The sequence below is a fragment of the Diorhabda carinulata genome, chromosome 6, assembly GCF_026250575.1.
Source record: "Diorhabda carinulata isolate Delta chromosome 6, icDioCari1.1, whole genome shotgun sequence".
In the NCBI taxonomy this organism is placed as follows: domain Eukaryota; kingdom Metazoa; phylum Arthropoda; class Insecta; order Coleoptera; family Chrysomelidae; genus Diorhabda; species Diorhabda carinulata.
In genome coordinates this window covers 11,658,156-11,682,957 of record NC_079465.1, presented here as the reverse complement: position 1 = coordinate 11,682,957, position 24,802 = coordinate 11,658,156, and the positions used below count along the sequence as shown (strand labels likewise).

General features: G+C 31.3%; 1 protein-coding gene across 17 annotated transcripts in view; it reads left to right on the top strand.

Annotated features, from left to right (window-relative positions):
- Window positions 1-24,802, top strand: part of LOC130895024 (uncharacterized) — a 721,573-nt gene that overhangs the window by 296,144 nt on the left and 400,627 nt on the right. For 4 of the 17 annotated variants that reach the window (XM_057802126.1, XM_057802133.1, XM_057802125.1 and 1 more), the window contains exon 1: window positions 9,986-10,473. The exons of 11 other annotated variants lie outside the window; for them this stretch is intronic. The gene's annotated coding sequence lies outside the window, so the exon portion shown is untranslated. Of the gene's footprint in view, window positions 1-9,985; window positions 10,495-24,802 lie in introns of those variants that run through there. 2 more of the 17 variants (XR_009059419.1, XM_057802127.1) reach the window with 1 other exon arrangement.

Below are 24,802 nucleotides of genomic sequence, written 5' to 3'. Positions count from 1 at the left end.
TTCTTTCTAGAAAACACAAAAATTTTGGAACAAAATATATTTATTTTTCAACTTAATTTAGTCAAGCTCCTCAAAATAACCATTAACTGCGTACATCACCTCTTCATTGTTGGAAAATCTTGGACCACCGAGCCATTTGTTTAAGTCTGGGAACAGAAAATAATAACAGATGTGTGAACTGGTGCATTGTCTTAATGAAACAACACTTTCTTTTTAGCTGGCCGCTTTTGCTTTATTTCTTCATTGGAACTATGCATTATAGTCGCCGTTGGTAGTTTTTCCTTTTTCAAAAGAAAATAAATTATACCACTCACATCCAAAAAAATCGACGTCATGATCTATGGAGCCGGTTCTTCCTTTAGTCCATTGTTTTGATTGTTCTTTTGTTTCAGTGTCAAGTGATGAGCCCACGTTTCATCCATGGTTATGAAACGGTGCAAAAATTCGGCTTTATTTCCGTGAAACATTGCAAAACACTCTATAGAAACATCTGCATGACTCTGTTTTTGATCTATTGTAAGCAAACTGTTTTACTATAATCGAATTTTTTTATATTTGGAATGCTATTTGGTAGATTTGGGTGAAGCTCGAAATAAGTTCCTGATTATAAATGTTTGATGGAGGCGCTTCGATAGCTTGTAGAACTGATTTTGAATCTGCCATTATAGCAACAGTTTGAACTGGATTTAGTAAACATCATACTAAGCATTGTTTTATTGCCAATTCCTCGGTGGAGTAAAATGAATAAAAATTTGGTATTCTTAATTTTTTAACAAAATGAATATTTGAAATATAAAATGCTGCTCCTGTTTCATCGTCACATTTAGACCTAATCTGTAAATATTTTAATTACCTTGTCTCCGAAATCATTCAGTATGGTTGTAAGTATAAAGTTATTTATATTGGTAATTTCGGAATATAAAGGGTATAACACATCATAATTGGTATTTATAAAGGCCTCTGCCAAAGGAGGAGATTTTATTCTCCAATAGGGTGTTGTAAGATTACAAATATTTATGCAAGCTATTTTTTTAATCATTTCCGTATTAAATGATCTATATTTAATTATTTGTTTCTCGGCTAAGTATTGTCTACGAATATTTAGTGGAGGTTCTTGAATTTCTGCCAAAACTGCTTGGTTAGGAGATGACATCTAAGCCCCATACAAATTTTTAATGCTGTAAATTGAATACGGTCAATCCTTGAACGATTTGTTTTAGATTTTGCCCCATATAATGTACACCCATAGTCCAATATGGAACGAATATACACCTTGTATGTATATGCAAGGTTCGCATCTGCTCCCCATTTTCTTTTGGAAACTACTTTCAACAGACTCATACCTTTTTCGCATTTTTTCTTACAATATAATTGATGTGGTTCGTCGATAGTCATTTTTTATCTAAGACAATGTCTAGATATTTGAATTCGTCGACGAATGGAATCGTGAAATCAGCCAGGAAAGAAGCTCTAGGAAAAACATGATGTTAACATTACTAATTTTTGCAAATTAAGAGCTCTGTTAAAGAATAAATCAGCTATCATAATTGCAAAAAAATCCAACGACCTAACCAGTGAAAACTTGAAACATTTCTTGAAATATCTTCTAATAAATTTTCTATTTATTACCATAATTTTGTAAATATGACGTGCAACTTTAATTCTTTCAACTTAAATTTTTAGTTTTAGACCGTTCTTATTTTTGGAATTTGTGGATATATGCGGAAAGGTGAACTTTACAATGTTAAACTCATATCAAATACGTTACCACAGTATTAATCGTCGATGTTCCTTTTACTAAAAATAAAAAACCTCTATAATTTGTTATTAATAACAATTTTTATATGATTTGTAAAAAATTATCAATCCACTACCTATAGGAATGACTGTCAAAGATGAAAAATTCTTTGTTTGCTATCAAAAAGGCAATTTGGTTCAAATCACCGATTGGATGCTACCTAACCCAGAAACTTACACAAGGCACTCGTACAGAAGAGCCTCAGTAACAATTGTCACCAACAAAACTGGTGATCTTCTCTCTGAAAAGCCATGGTGGTTGGCAATCCATCATAACTGCTGAAGGTTATGTAAATGATTCGATCAGTAAGAAGATAGAAATCTCTAAACCTTGTAGAAGCTGTAGGATCCTCTCATGTTTCGTCCCCAAGCCAGACGCCGCAATTTTGTAAAACTATACTTGCAGCACCAAAAAAGAATTGTCAGTCTGATACGCACGAATTGAAAATTTTGTATCAACAGAGGAACATCATCTGCAAGCACCAATTTATTTTCAAAACTGTCATAACTTCACCACAAACTTCAATAAACTAAATACTAACTGTGGTTGTCGGAAAATTATCGTGTACAACACGTGTTGAAAATTCGACTTCACACTCGTTTGCTTTAGCCACTCGCCTCAATCGTGCAATCTCGTGTCGAAGCTTCCATTTTCAACACTTGTTATACAATATACTATTAATTATAAACATGCTAGAAGTATTGTAAATGTACTTTTAAAATACGACCACATTACTATCAATATTTGCAATATTATCGATTTCAGTGAATATTGTCGGTTTCCAGGTAGTCAAGACGAAATATCTTTGAACAAACAATGAATAATTTCTTATAATGTAAGCAACGTTAACAACAAAATGTATGTAAAATGTAAAATTTTCGTTACAATTTAAAGCTGGAAGCCAACTCTGTGAATTTTAATGGTAACGAAATGAGCACGCTGATTACGAACAGAGAGAGGTGTCTGATTTCGAAATCTCTGTCAACAGTAATAGTCAACTAGAAGGGTCTGTTGATGTTTCAAATATTATACCCTTCGGCTAACGGGGTGGTCGCTAAACTTGATTAATGGTTAAAAGTGAATGGAATTATTTAGTTCCCTGAAAGTTTGAAGGACATTTCTAAAAATCTCTTGACAACTCGACAACTCAAGTGAAGTCATAAAAAATGGTAGTGTACGTACTTAAAAATTCGATTTGATATATTGTCCTTCTGATTTTCGGTGTAAGCGTTGTATTAATTTTTAATCTGAAAATGTATGCCGAGTTTTTATTATTTATATCTACTAATAGCTCGTCTTCCATTCTTCTTACATTTTTTCAGTTGTTATTATCTTTCTAATGTTTGATTTGAACTTTATCAATTATCACAATAAAATTTCTAAACATTTCAAATTATTCGATAATGTCAATTATCTTTATTTTAACTTTATTATAAGGTTTATATCATCAAAAACCAAGAAGCTGTAAATTGAATTAATTATGATAATAAATAATTATAACATCTAATCTGAATTTAAAACATATTGAAATTATCAATTTATCTTAAATAGGAAGCAAAAAATTGCATTTAATTTCGACTAAAAAATTTGATTTAAGAACTTCTTCAATGAAACCAAAAAGAGGTTTATCACTGTTAATGAATAAAATGAAGAAAGTGAACAAAAAATTTGACATGGATTGAGTACTCATATATTTGAGAATAAAAAAACGAGTATAGAATAACTCTACTAAAATAACCTAAATTATAACATAACTCTTAAATTCTTTGATCTGTTAAGTCAAAAGTAACTAGATTTTAACTTACACACAATAAAAATGACACAAAACCGATTATGTCAAGATCTTGCATGAAACAATTAGATGAACTTCATCTGCACTTACTTTTCATTAAGAAATATTATTCTTAATGTCTTACATTGCATTGCACGTTGTATTGCGTCATTATGTCAAGCGGCCTTAATTACTGGTTTTATCGCCAACTTGTAGACTCATAATTTGGTTGTTCGGCTTATTCTCTTACTCTGTCATCAAAAATTCTTGGTCCCTTGCTATAAAAGTTGATACCGTGCTCCACTGAAATTGACTCTTGTTTCCCTTCCAATCCCCATATCGTCCACATCCGAATGTTTTGAGCTACATTTTCCCTGTTTTAACTGAAAAAAACATGACTTGTTTGACTGAATCGCCATGTGATGGGTTCACTATAAATTCTTGTGTTTACATTACTTTGCAACAGGTTCAACATAATATCTTGATTTGTCTCTTTATTTAATCTTCGTTTTTCTTTGTGTCAGACAAAATATATGTTATTATATTTGCTGAGTTTTTATCACAGACATTAATTGGTAACAGTAACAATTCTATTGTTAGAATAAATTACAACTGACACAATAATACTGTATAAACAAAATAAATATATAATACTTAATAACCAGATCAATACAGTACACTTGTGAATTATTTCATTACAAACAAAGAAGGTGGCATAAAATTTGACGGATGTCATCTGCTCTGTTATACGATTCAATCAGAAATGGTTTCCAGGGGCTCCTTTTTAAGCACATTTCCAATTTTCGGAAAGAGCCAGAAGTCGTATGAGTCTAAGTCTGGTTAGAAACGTGGATGTTGATACACAGGAAAACTTTTAAGTGGTCATAAACTCGTGACATCGACATCTAGAATGCAGCCGCAGTAGCCACGGTTTGATCATTGGATTAATTAAATTTTAAAACAGTTTATTTTTTTTACATATCACAATGTGTCGGGCTATAAAAAATACAAAATACATTCCCCTCGTTGTTAATCTCTGTTTAAGATCTGTTTTTGGATAATCTGTTGTTTATTTTTATGTTCAAGTTATTCCAAATATTAGTACCGCACTGTATTATCGTCTTTGTTCCGAATATTTCCTCACAATATCAACAAGACTACATTAAGTTTTCTGAAAACGCTACTAAAAGCTCCGTATTTCATATTTAAGTTTATATATCTAAAAGACATTTTTTTGTTCATGTAGACTTGACCTATTTCTTAAGTGTGGTTGGACTCGCAATTTATCTAGAAAAAGACAAGAGTAATTCCTAGATAAATGGCCTATTTCCTCAATAAAACGTCGTTCATTCAACGTTGAATTTCATTTTTTATTCTGTTCCAAATTCAAACCCTAACCACAATAAAGGTGATGGGTTAGCTTTTATTGAGCTCCCTCTTTTTTTGTTGCCCTTAAATTACACATTACAAGTATTACAAGTTATTCAAGAGTATTTGGATGAATCAGGATTCTAGTATGTCAACACAATACATTTAGTATATTATAATTATTATTTCTATTGAAGTGTACCTACTCTTTATCAGTTTATTTTTAGTTTGTTTTTCTCCCGGACATATTTCCAAATATTTTGGGAAACGTATCTAGGTATCTAGGGTAATAATACCATTACGAATCGATTGAGATGTTAAAATGTCTGGTGACCATTTTTTAATCCTTTATTTGAATATTTAATGGTTCTTCTGTACTCAGACACATTAGATCTGTTCCATCCAGAAAAAATAATTTATGAACTTCCATTTCGTGGTAATATGATAGCTTTACATTAATAATAAAATAATAATGTTGTTATGAACTTGTCCACTAACGTAGATCGTGAAGCCTGTCCTGTTCTATTTTGTTGATAAAATTCAAAGTTTGGCGGCAACAATTTCTTCATATTTTTTTTTACAACTTATTTACAGTATGTTGTGGCCGTTTTCATAGAATTAAGTTGACCTTTTTGTTTTTACATTCTAAAATCCGAATTACCTAGAAATATATACCAGAACTTTTATTAGCATGTGTTTGGCGACTCCTTAGTTAAATTCACTCTTCTTTACGTCAAAGCATCGACAAAGGAATGTCTTCTCGTGTAATAATATAATATAATAATAATAAAATAGTAAATATAATAATGTACCACATTCTAGGCGATTGAAGACTGGTGACAAAACATTAAAAGATTCCTGGAGAAATTGGAGAAACTCGACATGCATTATGTGGGCGTGCAATGTTTAGGTGATAATTAACTTGTTAATACACGTTAAGATAAAATAGTGGTATGCAGTACGTACATGATAAGCATAACGCGCAGCAATCAGCCTCGAATAAATATAAGTAGTAATCGGCTACCATAAGCAAATACTCCCCAAACTTTTACTCCAACTATTAATTACGCCATTCTGCTTGCGAGTGCTGCAATTCTCTGCACAAGCTTTGCACGTTTATCACATTGGTTAGCTGTGAACAAATCGTGAACGAGAGTGAATATATTTTTCACGATTAATAGACATAAAAAAATTCAACGCTTAGGTCATGCATTATGGTTATTATGTTACTTCAGACTGTTTATTCATAATTTGCATCTATAAGTACAACTACTACCATGTTGAAAAAAAAATTGGCGAAACAGTGAAAACTATACACCATCTATAATCAAATATATCAAACATAAAGATTGTTTGCCTTCATTTCAGTTTTTCCTTCATTCATTAAACATATCATATTTAGGTGAAAAAACCTTCAAAAAAATGAGCTTTCTTATTTGAAAACATATTTCATTGATATATCCTTCTACATCCGCTTATTAGGTAAATACCCTGATATTTACTAAAAATCTAATTCCCAAGTTTTTGATCTATCACTATTTCGACTCAGATCTGGAATAACGTAGGCATTTTGCATGCAAAAACATAATTTCCACGGAACTCTCGGCACAGTTTGAAATATTTCGTTTGAACATGTAGATTAAATCTTCATCTCATCAGGTTTAACAAAGTTTTGAACTTCGAAAAGATTTTCGTTTTTCGATTTTCCAGGAAAATTCTTTCTTTTTATAGTTAGAAGTAATGTGAAATCTAAACTTGACTGTATGTTACAATGTAACCAGAATTTCAGATGTATTTTTGAATAACTAAATACTATCTCATCACACGAAACACGTCATACATATATTATACTACTGGACGCAATTTTCATTTCTCTTCAAGTAATATACATCAGTAGAAAACTGCAATTAGAAATTAGACTACATAAAAATATTTTACAAACTCAAACGTGTGAAGTGATAGCTTAAATAACATATTAAAATTCTAATTGATAAGTTGTATGAATGAATTATTGCCGTGACCGACGTTTCCAAAAGAAATCAGATCTTAAGTGTTGTGAACAAAAAATACAGAAACAAAATTACCATCGCTACATGCAACAACCCTAATCGAAATACCAAAGAAACAGGTATCAAATACTCCAAAAACAAAGACTTCGCGAAGCAGTGGATACTGTTCGAGAGGATAAAATTGATTTAAAATATACCTGTATTAAATAAATGTCGTAAATCACAAAATAACACACAAAATTGCTATTTTTCCCCATAATAATATTTATATTGTTACCGATTCACTTGTAGAATTATTAACAAAAACGGTTTCAATCTGGTTGGATATATTTAGATACGTTACTCCATATTTATGTGTTATTTTTTTAGCGCGTGTATTGAAATTGAAATTCAACAATACTAGACATGGAAGAAGTAATTATATTTTGATGTATTGAACGCACCTCGTATGTCAATGTATGTATATGTATATATGAGAAGTGTGAAAACCATTACGATTGTTTTGACAACGATTAGTCGAGCATAAAATTCAAAATAATGATTTTATTGTGTTCATAATTGGTATGAATAAATCTTAATTGCAACTATTATTGATAATAAACAATAATAGTCGTATTTGGAATGAAATAATTTGTTCCACTTTTCACCACAAATGAGTTGAATGAATTGATGATTGCCTATTCATATTTTTTATTTTAAATTTCGTGACTACAATTTTTTGTCCGTTTTTTGTTTAATATCTTATTGACAAACTCAATTTTGAAACCTTTTTTTCATGTTTAACCTCAGTCTAGCACTACATCTGTAATTTTATTTGTAATGCAATTCTCGAAATTAGGAGCTTATTTCAAAAATATTAAAAAACACTATCTGTTATGACCTTTTATTAGTTAAATATGCATTTATATCTAATTTTCTTCCATTCGCAGTTCTATTGTTTGTAATGCGCTGTTATAAAATATTCTGGTAGTGCCATTAACTAACCGAGCTGGAACTGCATCTCGGCACAATTCCAATGAACCTTTCTCTCTCTCTCTCTCTCTCTGTCTCTCTCTCTGTCTCTCTCTCTGTCTCTCTCTCTCTCTCTGTCTCTGTCTCTCTCTCCCTCTCTATCCCTCTCTCTCTCTCTCCCTCTCTATCCCTCTCTCTCTCATAAGCTGAGAGAAGTCGTCAGTAGTTGACAGATGCTTCAGAAAAACGTCCAAAATGCAAGTGAATTGATGACGGAGTTCAGGCGAGAGCTGGGAAAGAGTTGTGTATAGGGAAATTAAACAGTATTTAGAGGGTATTGATGGTTGTGTTCCTCATGGCGAAGTACCTCTAAGATTTGGCGACAACTACATTGGACCCGATGTTAGCAAAAATGGTTCAATTAGATATCATGTTTTCAGGAAAATTGAAGTAGTTATCATCCGTTAATTACAATAGCGGCGACAGTTCCAAGAATGGATGTGCCGACGTTTCTTGGCAGGTTTTTGTATGGGTAAGTCTGGTGGAAATGCAAGAGAGATCATCAAGCTAGACACATGCGAAGGTTCTGTTTAAGTAACGAAATGGAGCTTCTATTATTTGACACAAGCTCTGTGTATAGCTGAATAGTTTTCAGAAATAAGTCGGTAGTAGACTTGGTGTTTGGCTGCAAGCAAGTTCGGTGAAGCTGCTGGAAAAGCTGATTGGTTGAAAAGTAGATCCACAAGGTCGATTGTATTATTGAAATTTTAATAACGGACTAATCATGCTCAGCTGGTTCTAGTAGGATTTAATAACTGGACAAAATCTTATGCTTATCAGTTTTATCTATTACGTATTATTATTTAAGGAGAAGGCACTGTATTGAGGCTAGATAAGTTATTCTTCTTTCTTCTGTAACTTTGCCTGTAAGATCAAGTGTATAATATTCAAGTGTTCTAGAATGTTTTAGAATGGAAGTTGACAGATGAAATTTTTAGAAATTTCAATCACATCAGTCATTACAGAGATAGTAAACAAACTCTACTTGTTCTTATATTAGATTCATCTGTATGTGGGTCTGCTTGTGAGCTTTTTGTGGACTTTTTTGTGAGCTTGTTTGACACTCTCCTTTGTGGCTTATTACTGTTAGTATATCCCACTATTTTTTTAATTGAGTTCGTTAACTGAGCGGGCAAACTTCCGGATTCGCCGGTCGTGGGTTCAAATCCCGCTTTCTTTTTCGGCAAATTTTTTTTAGAAATTATCACTGTAAAATTTCCCTCAACATCGAAACAAATGTTACAACTGTCAGCCCTCTCTTGGAGATTTACTATACTACCTGCATCAGTATTACCTTAGAATTTAACTAATTTTACGTCCGTGTGAATTTATTTTTGATTATAAATCGGAGTAAAAAGTGGAAAATAAATATAGTTTTAAAAAATCAAAAAACATGCTTTCAAAACATATGAAAAATAATTTTTAACATAAGCTTAAAACAATAATGAATGAATACTACTATTATTGTGAAAAGAACGTATTTTCAGTATTTTTTTTCCATAAAATTCATTGATTAATTACCGATTTTAATAATAAAATACTGACTCAAAAGTTGATATTCTTGCGCCTAGTAATGTAGGTTGCCTGCATTTGTATCAGATTTATTATTGTAATTAATTGATTATAGTTTTAGTGATATATTCTCAGATAAAGAACCTATATATTTTTCTTTAGTAGAATATTCCCAAACAGTTTTTAAAATTAATTACAAAAATGTTGATTTTATCAAAATCAAAATAAGAAAATACCGTCCGAAACGTTGATATTTCTGGGCCGTGTAATGTTGGTTGCCGGTATTTATTTATTTTTTATCAAAGGTATACTAAAACAGGGGTTAGTTAAATATTACCTCCTATTCCTATATCAATATCCTTAATTTGCAGAGTAAATTCCAGTATACATTCTAATTCTCTTAAATCATCGTCGGTCCGGAGGGACAAAATTTCTCTTCTCTCCCCTGTGCCTTTCAGTCATTTTACGGCGCATCCGAAATTTGAAAGCCAAACGGAGTTAAAATTGGATAAAAGTGTTTACCTACCAGTCAACTATTTACAGTCTACGGGTAGAGATATACGGCTTTCTCTCTCGGTATCGCTAAGTAGATGGATTTGGTTGTGTGCGAGATATCGACACGCTGCCGATACGGCGCACAGACACCCGGTGGTATACCGTTGGTACGCCTTCGTTCTCAGTTTGAATTTCACTCGTTAATAAACCATTAGGGTAGACGTCAGGTTCGGCTCTTTTTTTCTAATGTGAAAAACTATCATTCATACACGTTATCTGCGGTGACAAGTGTTTCGGTGCTCTGACTTGATTTATTTGAATTTGTATTTCGAAAAATGTCAGCAAGCGGAATATTTTTCGAACTAACAGTGATTCATAAGTGTTGTTTTGTATTTTAGTGTGTGAAAGGCTTTTCTCTGTGATATATTGTGGGTGATTTTGGAGTACCGATATTATTATTCGACCAATGAATTTCTACAACTTTTTGTGCAATATTCTTCATTAGATATGTAAGTTTAATCATTTTTTAAGTATCAGTGAGGTTAGGTACAAAAAATTGTTCTGTTTATCATACTAAGTTGTGTACATGAAATAGCTTCATGATAAAAATTAATAATATGAATTCATATGAGGAAAACAGAATTTTTGAAGATCGTTAAAGGTCTTTTAACGAAATTACGATGATTTAGATTTCTAATGTATTGTTGTGAAGTGATATATCCTAGGTACAAGTAAAAATTATTCGTTAGCTCCAGTTCATAGTTTATATATACATATCATACTTTTAGGGTGTAAGAACAAAATCTCTGTTGGATAATACATTCCTTTAAATTTAGATGCCGGGCTTAGTCTCCCTATTTTTGATACCATTTTTCTTTCCGAGCTACTGATTTTGTCTATAAGAGTTGTTTATTCGTTTTTCCCATTTTATTGTGTGTACCCTTTTTAAATTTCTACATTATTGGTTGACTACATTTTTACCAAATTTTACCAAACTTCAGCCGTTATCTTTTTGTCTTTCAGTAGGTATTCTCCATCATATTATTTTTTATTTTTAATCATAAATAGAATTTAGCTCCTGGACATATTTTCCATCTAAGTCTTCTTTTAAATCTCTTCTCCTGATGGTTGCTTTCAAGCTCAATAATCTCATTATTTTACTCTTTGCTTTAGTTATTGTGTCAAATTCAATTTTTGAAACTATTTACAACTATTACACTAGCACTCCTATTTATGTTCCAAGCGCATTTCGATAACAAGTTATCATCTTCAGAACACGAAGATAAACTTGATTTTCCCTAGTTTTAAACCAAATTTTCCGCGATAATGAAATTCTTTTCATGGGAAAAATTCCCGTGGTGAAACCCACGAAGCAGCGAAAAACTTCATATAATAAACAAGAGAGAGAACAATTTGAAGTATTGAAACTGTTTAACATCTTACTTTCAAATGTATTTAACAATAGATAATTAGATTCAACAATTTTACATTTCTATTGCAATATTCGATTTATATCTACTTCCATATTTCAAATCCGCCAGATATTCCTTAGTACACTTTCTGTCACGATCGTTACTGATCATTTATTAAATACCACTTTTCTAAATCTACATTTTATCGTTAGGATTACCGAACAACTGTATCCAAGCTGTATTTAATTTAACTTGAAAGCTACGTTGTTGGAAATAATACTTAATACTTTTGAAGATGCAGAATAAAAAGTACTAAATAAAATTTTTACTGCTTCCTAATTTGATTTTGAAAGAAGTAATCTCACGAAGAGATTAAGCCTAAGATGATTAATAAACTTATCCACTATATCAAAATTGTTGAAGACAACAACATGTTTAATCAAATTCTTTCAATATTAAATTGGTTTGTGAACTAGAAAATGGCAATCATTTGGTTGCTATCAGTATGAAGAGATGTGCTTAATGTACCTAGATTGGTTTATTTAACTTAATCTTAATTCTTTAGTAATTTTCCTTACCTTTTGTTTTTTATTTTGTTGACTATTCCACACTTTTGTACTCATATTTTTTTCCATCCAAACTATAATTATGTCAATTCTGGATACTTTTCATAGTATTTTAATTTGAGATTCTAGTGTATGTAACGTGATGGGACAAACTGTTATGTATTTATTTATAGCAGACATCAACAGAAATCGAAAACAAAATATTTTTATTATCCAAAACTGACTACTTCTGACAACTTCTAATTCTCACCTGTCGTGCGCTGCTTTATGGCCAATCCGAAGTGCTATAACGGGTCGATAGCTGCTTAGTTTTACGCCAAGTTACAGGGGGAAGATAAAAATATTTATTGTATAATTGTTTCATAACACATGTTTCATCATCGGTAATGATAAGTCATTTATTTTTGATATCACAGATTATTTTGTGTAACAATTGTTCATTATGTGTTGAATATATTGAAAATTCAATTTATGTACTTCGTTTGATGTTACTGGCATATTTCCATAAAATATGGGTGAAAACTATGACTAAATATGTACATACATTTAGTTGTTATGCCTTTGTTGGAAAATCAAAAGAGTATTCGAAATAAACTAAATTTGCTTAAATAACTAACATTTCTAACCTATATGGGAAATTATTCGGAGTTAGGCAAAATATGTACTATTACAAGGTGTTTCTATAATATTGGCTGTTATGTGAAACAAGGTTTCATTTTCTCCTTATTGAGATGTTCAATTTTTAAATACAACTTTTTTACAGTGTTTATTTAGATCTGGGAAGAATATTGAACAGTTTTCTAAAAATCTGCAGTATTTTATGTATTTTATTAATTTACAATTTGGCTTTTATAAACTTCATATGCCTCACCACATTACTTATAAGTAAAATTAAAATAAATGAAAAGCTCTCTATTTCTGTCTTCCCTCCCTATTTACGTTAATGAAAAAACTATTTGAGTAAATGCTGAGGTGGTAGGAAGAGAAAGAAGATAGGTATGAGACATTTTAGGTAAAATGTTTAAATTCTTCTGATATGTTTATTAATAAATGGTTCCACTTATGGCCGGTACTCATTTCCAGAAAATTTTTTTTCTGATATTTTCCATGAATTACTGCGAAAGCTGTTAATTCTGAGTATAAATCATACATACCACGATTAAATCTATACAAATTTAGATTATCTTTAATTACCTCCAAATAATTACTAATAACTAGTACTAATACAGACTTTAATAACAAACAACTAAGTTTTGATTGAAATAGAACCATTTTCCTGAATATAATTTAGCCTTATCAATAAAAAGTATGTTATCAATCGTTTCATTAAAAATTTCATAGAAAGTCTTGGTAATGGTTATCAATACTTTTTTGTTTCATATCACATATACTTATCATTTTTAAAAATGATAAACATAATAAAGCAATAGGCAAATTTTGATGATTTATTTTCTGAAGACGTTAATTTGGTAATCGAAACGCGCATCAAACAGTGTAATTGTGAATTTCGGTGCAATGGTAGAGCAGTTAGTGTGTCAATATTAGATATGTCTAGTAGGGGTATTAGGATGTTCAGAAAATAGTGTATTCATTCATTTATTAAGGTACTTGTTTTTGTTAGAGGTCTGTCTTTGTAATTCTGTTCTTGTGCATTTCATTTAGCATTTGAAAAAATAGTTTCTATATTGATTCTAAAGTATTGAATTTATTCCAAATTACTATCTCTCTCTGTATAAATAAATATATAATATCTAAAAATACATGAAGAGCGTGTTCTTTATATACAGCAAGCATTATAACTTTGAATAAGAGTTTTAAAATTGTCAAATAAAAACGTTTGGTTTATGTCTGTAAAAATATTTTGTGTCTGAAAGGTTTCTTTCAACATATACTTGGGTAATGGGAAAATATTGTAATATAAAACCAATGTATAAATTCTTTGAATAATTTACCATCATAAATTCACTATATTACCATTAAATATTTGACCCATTCACAGTACCATATTTTTTCCAACTGGAAGCAATAAACGCTTCGGTTCGATTTCTCAAAAGTGTCCGTTCAAAAACGAAAAATACGTAATTAGTTATTACATTTTTCCTTTTAAAAACATTACATTTTTAATTGAGATAGCTGTGAGAAATTTACCAATTTGGCTTTTAAATGTGTCGTTTGAGTTTGTAGAACATTAATTGATACGTTGAGGGCAAGATTCTTTAATTATGAGGGTAAAACTTTTCCACTATTTTCCATGTCTGTACGAAATCGCAGAAAATGATCCTATCACTGTGCTGTAATGTTTTGACCTTAAAAAGAATTACCAAAGTGCTGTTTACAAGAGCTTATTATCGATGCCTGAGAATGGGAAGTGAAAAATCACAATTTATAGTGAGGGTACGGGAATGATAGTTCTGAAGTCTGTGCCGGGTATGATTCGACCTAAAATGAAGTGCTTTGATGATTTCGAATAGTGTGCTATTTACGGGGAATTGAGGTAAAAGGGGCAGAAGAACGAGGGTCCAAGAACTAGGCATTTACGAGCAAAGTGATCAATTTTAGTGTGATATGGAGTGCTGCCATCGAATGCCACCAGTCTGACTCCAAAAACTCTTCTTCTAACCTAACCTCACCTTATTACTTGTAATTATCTAAGGAATTCTAACGTGACTTGAGCACGGCAACTCGAAAGGATTAAATCAATATCTCTACACATCTATTTTTCAATAGTTTTTCTTAGTTTAGTGTATGAAAATCACAAATCAATAAACAAATCATGTTTACAATACATGGAGGAAAAAGCTTGGATTGAAGGTTCATTCGGTTTGTATTAATCTTGGTTAGGTGTTTGTCTAGATAGTCTCAATTTCTTCCATTTGAGGTTTTTTTGCTATTTCATGGTTCGATGATGCAGTTTTATTGTTTTTAAGGTATTGTTAACTTCCTAATATATCTATGTAAACAGCATCACATTATTAAAAGGAAACTCATATACCTATCAATATGTTTTGGTATTTCAGATTTTCAACTATTGACAATAGAGGATAGATAATCATGGTCGAAACAGATTATATTTTGATGTTGATGGGGTTGGTAATCTATCATTTCATTCACATTTGTCAGTGTCACATTTTTCACACAAGACTTTTTTCAATTTAGTATATTTTTATACTATAAAATCATTAGTGCAGGTAATAGATAGGTTTTAATATGAGTTGCTGTGATCTTATAAAACATTCTGTCTATTATAAAATATGTGAAGTTCTTGACGTTTGACTTGTTGAATTATCGTTTTGTCAGCTATCTTGAGTGTAGAAAATCATCAATCTGACGTTATACAGTGGAGGAAAATCGTACCCAAAAATTTCTTGTGTGCGAGTCTCTGATCCGCTCATAATTTCCATTGGCTAAGCAGTTACCAAATACTGTCTCCATAAGATTGTTGCTTGGAATAATATTCTGTGGCAATTCAATTTCTTTCATACTATTTAGTGTCAGTTTGCCTAATTTTAGTAAATTATCAACAAATTTTCGTTGCTCTATATCAACGTCCACATTTTCTTATGGTTTAAAAATCTTTAAAACGGACCTTAAGAAGCATCGCTTGATGGAAATATCAGATTTATTGGCAGGTGGCTGTAAAGGCAGACATTGACGAAAATTTCTTCTTAGTGCTATACTTTTCCACCGACAGGAAGATCGTAAAAGTTGATCAGCAAACCATATTTTGGAAACACAAATAATATTATTATTCGCCAATAAATATCAGGAAAAGTCATATTTTTCAATTTATGTATAAGTGGCAGTTTCATGTTTTAAGTTGATTCTTGGAAACCGGAATAAAACGAAATTTTCTAAAAATGAGTCCTAGCTAGATCGATTTATCTGCCTCGAAACTCCCTGCAGGGAGGGGCTGTAACTACTGACTGACTCGAGTTCTTCTTTTCATTGGGTTAAAAACATCGTATTTCACTACTATCAACCTTGTTTCCTTCATTTTTTATTCACTTAATGATTTAACTCGCACCAGTTGCGTAAGAAACACGTATAAAACATTTAAATTTCATATATTAAGATATTAAAAAGTTATAACTATATTCAAAAATTGAACATACCATTTCCACTTTTGTCCGAGACTGTATCAACGATACGGAGTGCGCGAATAAAATTTAGAAATGAGCTCTCTATATTATCTAGGCCTATCTACGGCGCATTAGGATCTCAGCGTTTCTGACAGTCAGACATGAAACAGCTTCATTTTATGTTATCATTGTATACACTTTAGAGTGCGTAAAACTTTACGCACCAGCGTAAAGAAACTTAATTTAAGGAGTAGTACGTCAAAAAGACGTATTATTAAGGTAATGTAATGTAGTGGCTGGAGTACGAGGCTCACATGCGGGAGGGAGGTCCTAGGTTTAAGTCGTAATAGAAAGTTAACAAATTTATTAACACGTATTCGTCTGTTGTTTTGTTATTTTTTTTAATCTTAATTAAAATGTTCTGTATTTTGATAAAATTTTCGCTAGTAGCGTAAAAAGCTCAATATCAAGCATTAAAAGTATTTTTATATTTTCATTTTCACGTAGAAATTATAGTGCTTATTTTACTAATTATTGTCACTATAGTGAGCTTTCTTTATTAAAATAGAATAATAGAAACAAAAATAAATCCATTTTATTTAAGTGTTCCAAATTTGAAAATGGTTTAAGGTGTTTATTTGAAAATTTAATTGAAAATTGTTTTATAAAATTGTGGATTCCCTCGCACATAAATGTCAATGGAGTATTCGAAATTTATTTCACTTAACTCAGGTTTACTTTTATTGTGAAATTCATAAATTCATTGCTTATGAAGAACTGAATAGCTATTAAGAATGGAAGTTTCCCATTAAATTTTAACTATAGTTGAAGTATGAACAATTTGCTACTCTTTTATATGACATTATGTCGAAATTGCAACGTATTTGAAATCTAATTATTTTGTAATATACTAGTAAAGAATTAACAGTCAGTCATATAAAAGTAATAACTTTTACCGTTGCTTTATAGTTTTGAGATTCTCATTTACACCCACAAGCAATCAAATCGAAGAATGTCGTTTATATCGAAAAGGCCACACATTTAGGTCTGCTTGAATTTCAGCAACTTATAATCACCCAGCGGCCATAGCCATTTTTACACGCCTTTTTGAATATCGACCAGCTTTTATATTCATATAAATCTTGAAAACACGTAAAAGTATTTTCTCATAATAATCTTCGAATTTATCAGTGATACCGAATAAACATTTATTATTCTTACCACCATAGTATGTAATTAGATTTTGGAAATTTCGTGTTATCCGTGCTAACAAAATTTATATTGCCAGGTGAATGTCTTCAGGTAGTTCGTACCAATCACATGTTCTCGACAGAGGGGTTCTTTAGTCGAAGGGGCCCAGTAGGTATAAGATGTCGGACGTACGGGTGGACGAGTTCTAAAATGGATCCTATAGCAACGTAATTTACAATAGAAATTTTTACACTTATATATTATACAATAATTCGAACATTTTGATGAAAAGTAACACGATGTTGACAACCTATTTTGCTTCACACATACGATTAACCATTATTATTTATAATCAAATATTATAATACCTCAATACCAATATTTGGAATGGGAACTATAAGTCATATGAGGGTTGCTACTTAAGTTTTGAGATATAGCAAAACTGATGTGAATATGTCAACTTTGACATTGCCATTATAAAGTTTGACATTTTCAATGGTGAACGTACTCAGAACGTGTTGTCATACGATCGCTATTTGAGTTGTTTACAGATACTTGAATTATTCATCTTGGTAAAAAATTAGAATTAAACGCGAACATTATCGTGCGATGATTTTTGACATGGATTAAACCAACAGCAGTGTGCCGATCAACTTTCTTCAACTTTTGGCGATGAATTTTGGTTATGAACCATCATCTAGAGCCACCGTTCTTTGATAGTTTTCTGAATTCATTCGCAGTCGCACTTCGCTAGAGGATGAATTTTGTCCAAACCGGCTATTGTACTAGAAAACATCGACGTTATGCATAAACTTATTTTGCAAGATCGTCATGTGACATACATGAGATTGATGCATACTTTGGCAATCGCATACATTCAATGAACAGATCAAGTGCTTTAAAAGACGTCTAAAAGATCGTAACAGGCGACGAGTCATGCATCTATGCATATGAACCCGAAACTAAATAATCAAGTATATGGGTCTTTCAAAACGAACCAAATCTAACTAAAGTTTTTCGCGTACAAAGCACTTCGAAGCAAATAGTCGCCTATTTTTTAGGAATAATTGGACATGTTGCCACCATTCGATTAGAGCAACGTAAAACACATCAGTTCAAACAAAAACGTTTTTAAACATTCGTAATATCGAGTTCATTGATTATCTGCCGCTCAGTCCTTGTTTGGCAACCAATGATTTCTTCTTATTCCCGCGGATCAAAAATAAATTAGGAGGTCAACGTTTTTCTACACCTAAAGAAGGGGTGATGCGTTCAAATCTTTTGGAATGGAAAACAATGCTTCGATGTTTGGTCTAAAACATGCAAAAATGTAGCTCTAGGTGTGTGTAATACGCATGACTTTAGATAATATCTAGTATTAAATAGAATGTAATATATGTTTATATGTATCAATATATTGGGTAGATTTAAGATTTAATAGTCCCATCAAATTGAAATTTCAAACAACAATGATACAACTGTGTAAACCAAATAAATAGCCATAAATTTATGACTTTTGGGTGTTATCGCGTTTCGGTAATAAAGGAACTTTTTTAGATTGTGAAAATACTATACCCGATGGTATAACAATAAATTCAATAGAGCCAGAATATCTTGTATCTGGGCTTTACTTCGTAGATAATTTTCCTAAACGTCTTGATTTGGAAGTGGATGTTGTGGCAAAGAAGAAACCTCATCTTCACTATCTAATTTATCAGCCGGATCAGCCTGTCTTGTCGGTTCGTCACTATTATCTGATCATAATAACTGAAGAAGTGAAAAGTAAATGGAAACTGCACTCAAAATGGCATTATATTTGAGCTAAAAAATTGGCCCATAATCTTAAAAATATTTTTAATCTTCACAGCTGTATAAACTTTAAAATTTGTTAATAATTCTCGTGAAGAAGTTATTTATAGGTAAATAAACATGACGAATTATTAAAATATTCTTGTGAAAACCAGTGTGACATGGGTACAATGGTTGACATCTATTTAAAAAAACATAAATGAGAAAGCAGGATACTGAGTTTGTTTTTATACCTATCTATACAATTAAGCACAATTAATTCAGATATTTGTAAACTTATATAAGTTTTAATTCAAATACTCACTTACAAACATATGTCAAGCTGATAAGATTGATAATCAATTTTTTGTATAGGGATATGTGATAAATTTGATGACCGTGAGCGAATAGCAGAAAACAAAATATTTTTTTCAGATATACAACAAAAAGTATAAAGTACATAATTGAATATGTGTGCCGTGTTTAACCCTATGAATAAATCATGTATAATATATAGGTATTATAAAAAGTGACATTCTATTTACTTATGAAAAGTTTTAAAATGAAGAGCTTAGTAGAAATTTTCGCTGGGCTACCCTTTTTTATAATTGGATGCTCAGAAAATTGAACGGAAATATTCTAGATTTAATCAATATATAATCATTATCAATATTTTTCAATCGCCCCAACTATACACCCAACAGAGTGAACTGCATTTCTTATATGATACAGAAACGATAATCAGTTTGAGAAGGCTTGATTAACATTTAATCTATCAACCCCAGGTGTAGAAGTAATATGTCTAATGTCAAGGGAAGTTACGTAAAAGTGTTTTCTTGCATCGGATACGTACCCAGTCACAGCTCTGTCATTGCAACATTTGCAACATCTGTAATAGCTCATAAAGGTTTAGAATTAGTTGAGCAGCTACCATACTCTCAATATTCGGCACCCACCGATTACCGGATGTTTCCAAACTTGAGTAACATTTGGGTGGTTTATGATTTTCTTCGGATAATGAAGTCATATTTGTGGTAAATCATTGGTTTTCAGTGGTTGAATAATCTTTAAACATAAGTATTAGAAGACAGATCATTTTTGTGGAAAATTTACCAGCGGTTTTTTATTGGGAACGTGGCAATGAAACACCTAAGTGGACTAACTTTAATATATATTCCGAGCTTTCGCATACTTATGTATTCATCGTCTGGGAAATGGTTAATTAAGATTTTCGGTGGTTTTGAATCGTATTTTTATAAAATATTTTAAAATTCAATAATCAAATTGACGTTGATTGAATTATTGGTTAATTAATAATCCTTTATCCTCTAGATATTCTTGACTATTAACAGTTCTTGTCGCCTGTTCTTCATTTGCATCATTTCTTCTAGTATCTTCAACATTTTCATATTTTCATCATATATTGTTTTACCATAATTTTACACACGATTACTATAAATAGTAGTTAATTTTATCATCTTTAATTTCATCAATCAGTAGCAACAATTTGATCATCCCTCCTTCTAAGTTTGTGGAAAGATGTAGAGACTCACTTATTCAATTTCATTTATTCAAAATATATTTGAAATATATTTACTCACCACTCTATTGTCCAATCTATATATGATCCCTACTAACTTGTCACATCCTGAAAAATAACAAATACTTTCTTTTGGTTACCTTTCCATCGTAGGTAACGAACTAGCAGACCAAAAAGCAAAAACTGCTCTATGTAATATATTGAATAATGGTATAATTATTTATAAGGAAAAATTGAATAGCGTTGTTACCGTTACACTTCATACAACAACCTCAACCCAAGTAACTTCGTAGGCCTTTCAATAAAAGATTTAACCATTAGAAGAAGAGTAAGAATCGGTCTTAACAGTTTCAGTTAGAGCTTAGTTACGAAGTCATCCTAAATGACTCGTAACAAATTACCTTCTTACTTCAATTCCTTAAAGATGTGAAATTACCGTAAACTATGAAACAATTGTATATTCATAGTGTGTTAAGTATTTGAATAATATATTGTAATCCTCATGTGCAAGTGGCAATCGTTGCCGAACACACATCTAAATCTTGAAATTTCTCGGCATCGTTATCGATTTCTAAATATACTCTAATCCTGAATGTATCCCTTATTAATTTGCTATTCCTTCGAATTTCCACTTTTATACTTAATATTGTTTATGTTTTGAATGGAATTTGACGGAACTGTGTTCTTGATAGAAGTGAATATTCATTAGTCTACTACTTTGACGATATAATATAAGCAAAACCTTTTCTATCTTTACCTGATTGCTATAAGATTATTATGATAATACAGGAGTTTTGTCTATGGCGTTGTTAAAATTCAAAGAGACAAGAAATAAGTGGTTTAGAACGTTTGTAAATATAAAACTAGTTCAAAAATTTTGTGGCACCAGTTTACTTTATTTTTATTTCCTTTATTTCTAAAATACTTTATTTTGTAGATGTTCTACTTATAGATCTTTGTTTTCCTCCTATTGTTTTGTGGGTTCGTTCTTTGCTACGCCCAGGTAATAATCTATTTTAGTCTGAACACCTGTGAAAGTTTCATCGTCTATTGTTTTGAGGTTCAAGCTCAAATGATCATTAGTTCACGAAATATATTCTTCATATTTATTTAGAACTTTTTTTGTCGGGGATCACTTCTAAACTATATCAATAATTTTTTTAACAAAAGGTAAGAAAAATGTATACTTGTTAGATTCTGTCCCATAATATAATTAACCAAAGGGGCCCTGTTTTCATGTAATTCTGTAAAATAAACATTTCCAGAAATTGAGGATTTGAATGAACATTGGGATTTAGAAAATCCCTTTCTAAACGTGTAATGAACGATACAATGCAAAAAAAGATAAGAATTAAATTCAGAACATTTTATTTTCATTAGTAATAACCCAAGGACAATGACAATTGTTCGAAAAAATTTGATAAGATTCCGAAAGCTTGTTGTTTAGAAACAAACCGAAACTGTAGGCGGAAGTCTGTTGCCTTTAAGCAACAAGCTTGAGAAAGTTATAAAATTTTTGAGCATTTATTAATATTTGAGGGTTATTCGGATAGACAATTTTTAGCAAATTTTAGAAAAAATATTGAGCAAATATAATTTATTTCAAGGTGCAATTCACAAAAGAACAAGAAGTGAAGATCTTGATGTTCTTCGCTAATATTCAAAGTCAGTTAAGCAAACAGCAGCTTCCCTACCTCGCCAAGCTAATTCTACCGCGGCTATGTGATAGAATTTCTGTTGCAACCCTTCGGAGATATTTTCATCACATAAATTTATCATTTTCATTATTTCTAAGTAACTTAATGCTGGAAACTTTGTTTCCTTTGAAAGGGATCTGATTGCAGTTGTCATCGTACAGAATCGCGGGCAGTTTGCGCTTGTTGGAATACAACACTTTTGAATGGGTCAATAATAACTTTCATTTCTTTATAATATATTTTTTGTAACAGCTTATTTGTTGGGTTTTACCGTTTTAACGGTGGTTTCTGTGGACTCTGTACCATCTAATCTTTTCTTCTAATGTTCACAGACATCATCCGATTTCTATCATTGCAAAAGTCCATGACAACTCGATAAAGTGAAAACAGCGCATGTGATTCTTTTAGTTTATTTTGTCGAAAAAGCCAAGAATATGAAAAATCTTCCACGTTATGGATTCGGTTCGCATTGCTAAAGAGCTATAAAAGGAATTGCTGGCATCACAAAATATCCAATTACTTTTTTGAACGGTCAGGCTGTGGGCTATAAACCAAACCTGTCCAGGGTACTAAAGGTAGAACAAGTCACCACATTTATATGCGAAGCTTCAGATGAACAATATCTACTAGCAAAAGTGATTTCAGTGTTTGGGATCTTTGGCGCATGTCGTAGAGATAATTTAATGTGTTTAGACGATGTGGAAGATTATGGGCACTATATTGTTGTATTTTTGCGAGATGGAAGTAATCAGATCTCATTACCAATGAGGTACGTATATTCGAGCACTTTGGAGTTTACCATAAATATACAGATATCTACGGCGTAAAAATATGAGCAGCAGAAGATTATTTGTTGCACACCGAAATCCTAGGTGTTCGCCCAACATGGTGGATGCCATAATAGCGCTGTTCCGAAACTTGCAAAATACCTGAAACTGAAAAATCCCGAAGTCTATACCGGACATGGGCTTAGGCATTCTTCGGCAACCATATTGGTGGAAAATTGCGCTGATTTGTACACTTTGAAAAGACTTGAAGTATGGCGATCTTTCAACGTACAAGAAAGATACACAGAAGAAAAATAAAAGTATCACAAAAATTGTTTAACCCTACTCAGTTGCAAATTAAAAGCTCTGGGTACGATATCTTTTACTGTGTATATGGTTATTTCTGTAAACTACGGCGGTAATTCAGAAAACATTTAATATTTCGTAAACAATTTTGCGCAGGAAGTCAAATGCATTTGTTACACAAGGACGAAAGATTATTGAACTGTTTGCTTCAAATGATTGCAGATTAGAAGATACTGGCCTTATTATTTTGGATAACATTTTCGATGAAAAGATTTTATTGATATGATTAGAGCGTATTAAGTAGCTATCTGTACTAGATGTTTGGTTTTAGCAACTACCTATTCGGCGATTATCATAAGCAAAAAAATGTTTTTATTTTTCTTTTGTATACTTCACAGGGGCTTCAAATAAAGTTGTGAATTTTATGGGATACTAAAACTGATACATGGTTAACTGGTATTTTACGAGTGTTTTGAACCAAGGTGAACTTAAAACTTCTAACGTATACGTGAAATATGTTGGAAACAATAAAATTTCTTCATAGAAATCACTTTTGTGTTTGTTGTACGTGACTTAATCATAGAAATAATAAATTGAATTTGGGAATAAAAAAATAATAAGATTAACCACATGAAAGCTAACATAATACTAGCGATGGTACCGTTTGGAATTTCTGATGATTTGAGTTTTTACTAAAAATTTTAATACGAGGGAGGTTTGATAGAAGAGTGATTTTTCAGAACAAGACAACAATTTCACTATGTTGATTATATTGTTAATTTCCGCAACGTTTTTAATCAAAATTTTACTTAGAGCATTATGTTTTGCATGGTAAAACAATTGAAGGAAAAGGGGAAAAGTTACGTAAATAGTATATTAAAAGTTCATTTAATCACGGGATGATGTTGAATATTTCGGACTTGCCTTTATTGTAATTACTCCAGATCTTCTGATAAAAGTAGGTGAGATAGCTAATGAAACGAATATACCATTTTAGCATGAAACGTTACATATAAAAAAGATATCTGCGAGGTGGGTGCTTTCATTGCTTAATGCTGATCACAAACGCATTTAATTCAATGTTTAGATATTCTCAAACTTAATCAGAGTAAATAAATAATAGATGAAACTTGGGTACACCATTGTCTACCAGAAACAAAAAGACAGTCGAAATATTGGGCTTCATCCGAGGAAGGTGATCCTAACAAACCAAAAATCAATAAAGTTATGGTTGGTTACACCGTTTTTGGATTCCAAATTTGTGTCTTCACTTATTTAAAGAAAATGGAATTTAAGAAAATGGTTTTATTCCATGACGACATTTTTCCCATATTATTGAAGAAAAATTAGCTTATCTATTAAAATAAAGAACTATAGAAAATTTCTCTATCTGAAAGAGCTACGTAAATTCTATTCTTCTACAATAGTAATTAAACATATTAAGGTAATTTCGATAGCTGTTAATAAGTTTTGAAGGTACGCTGTAACGTGT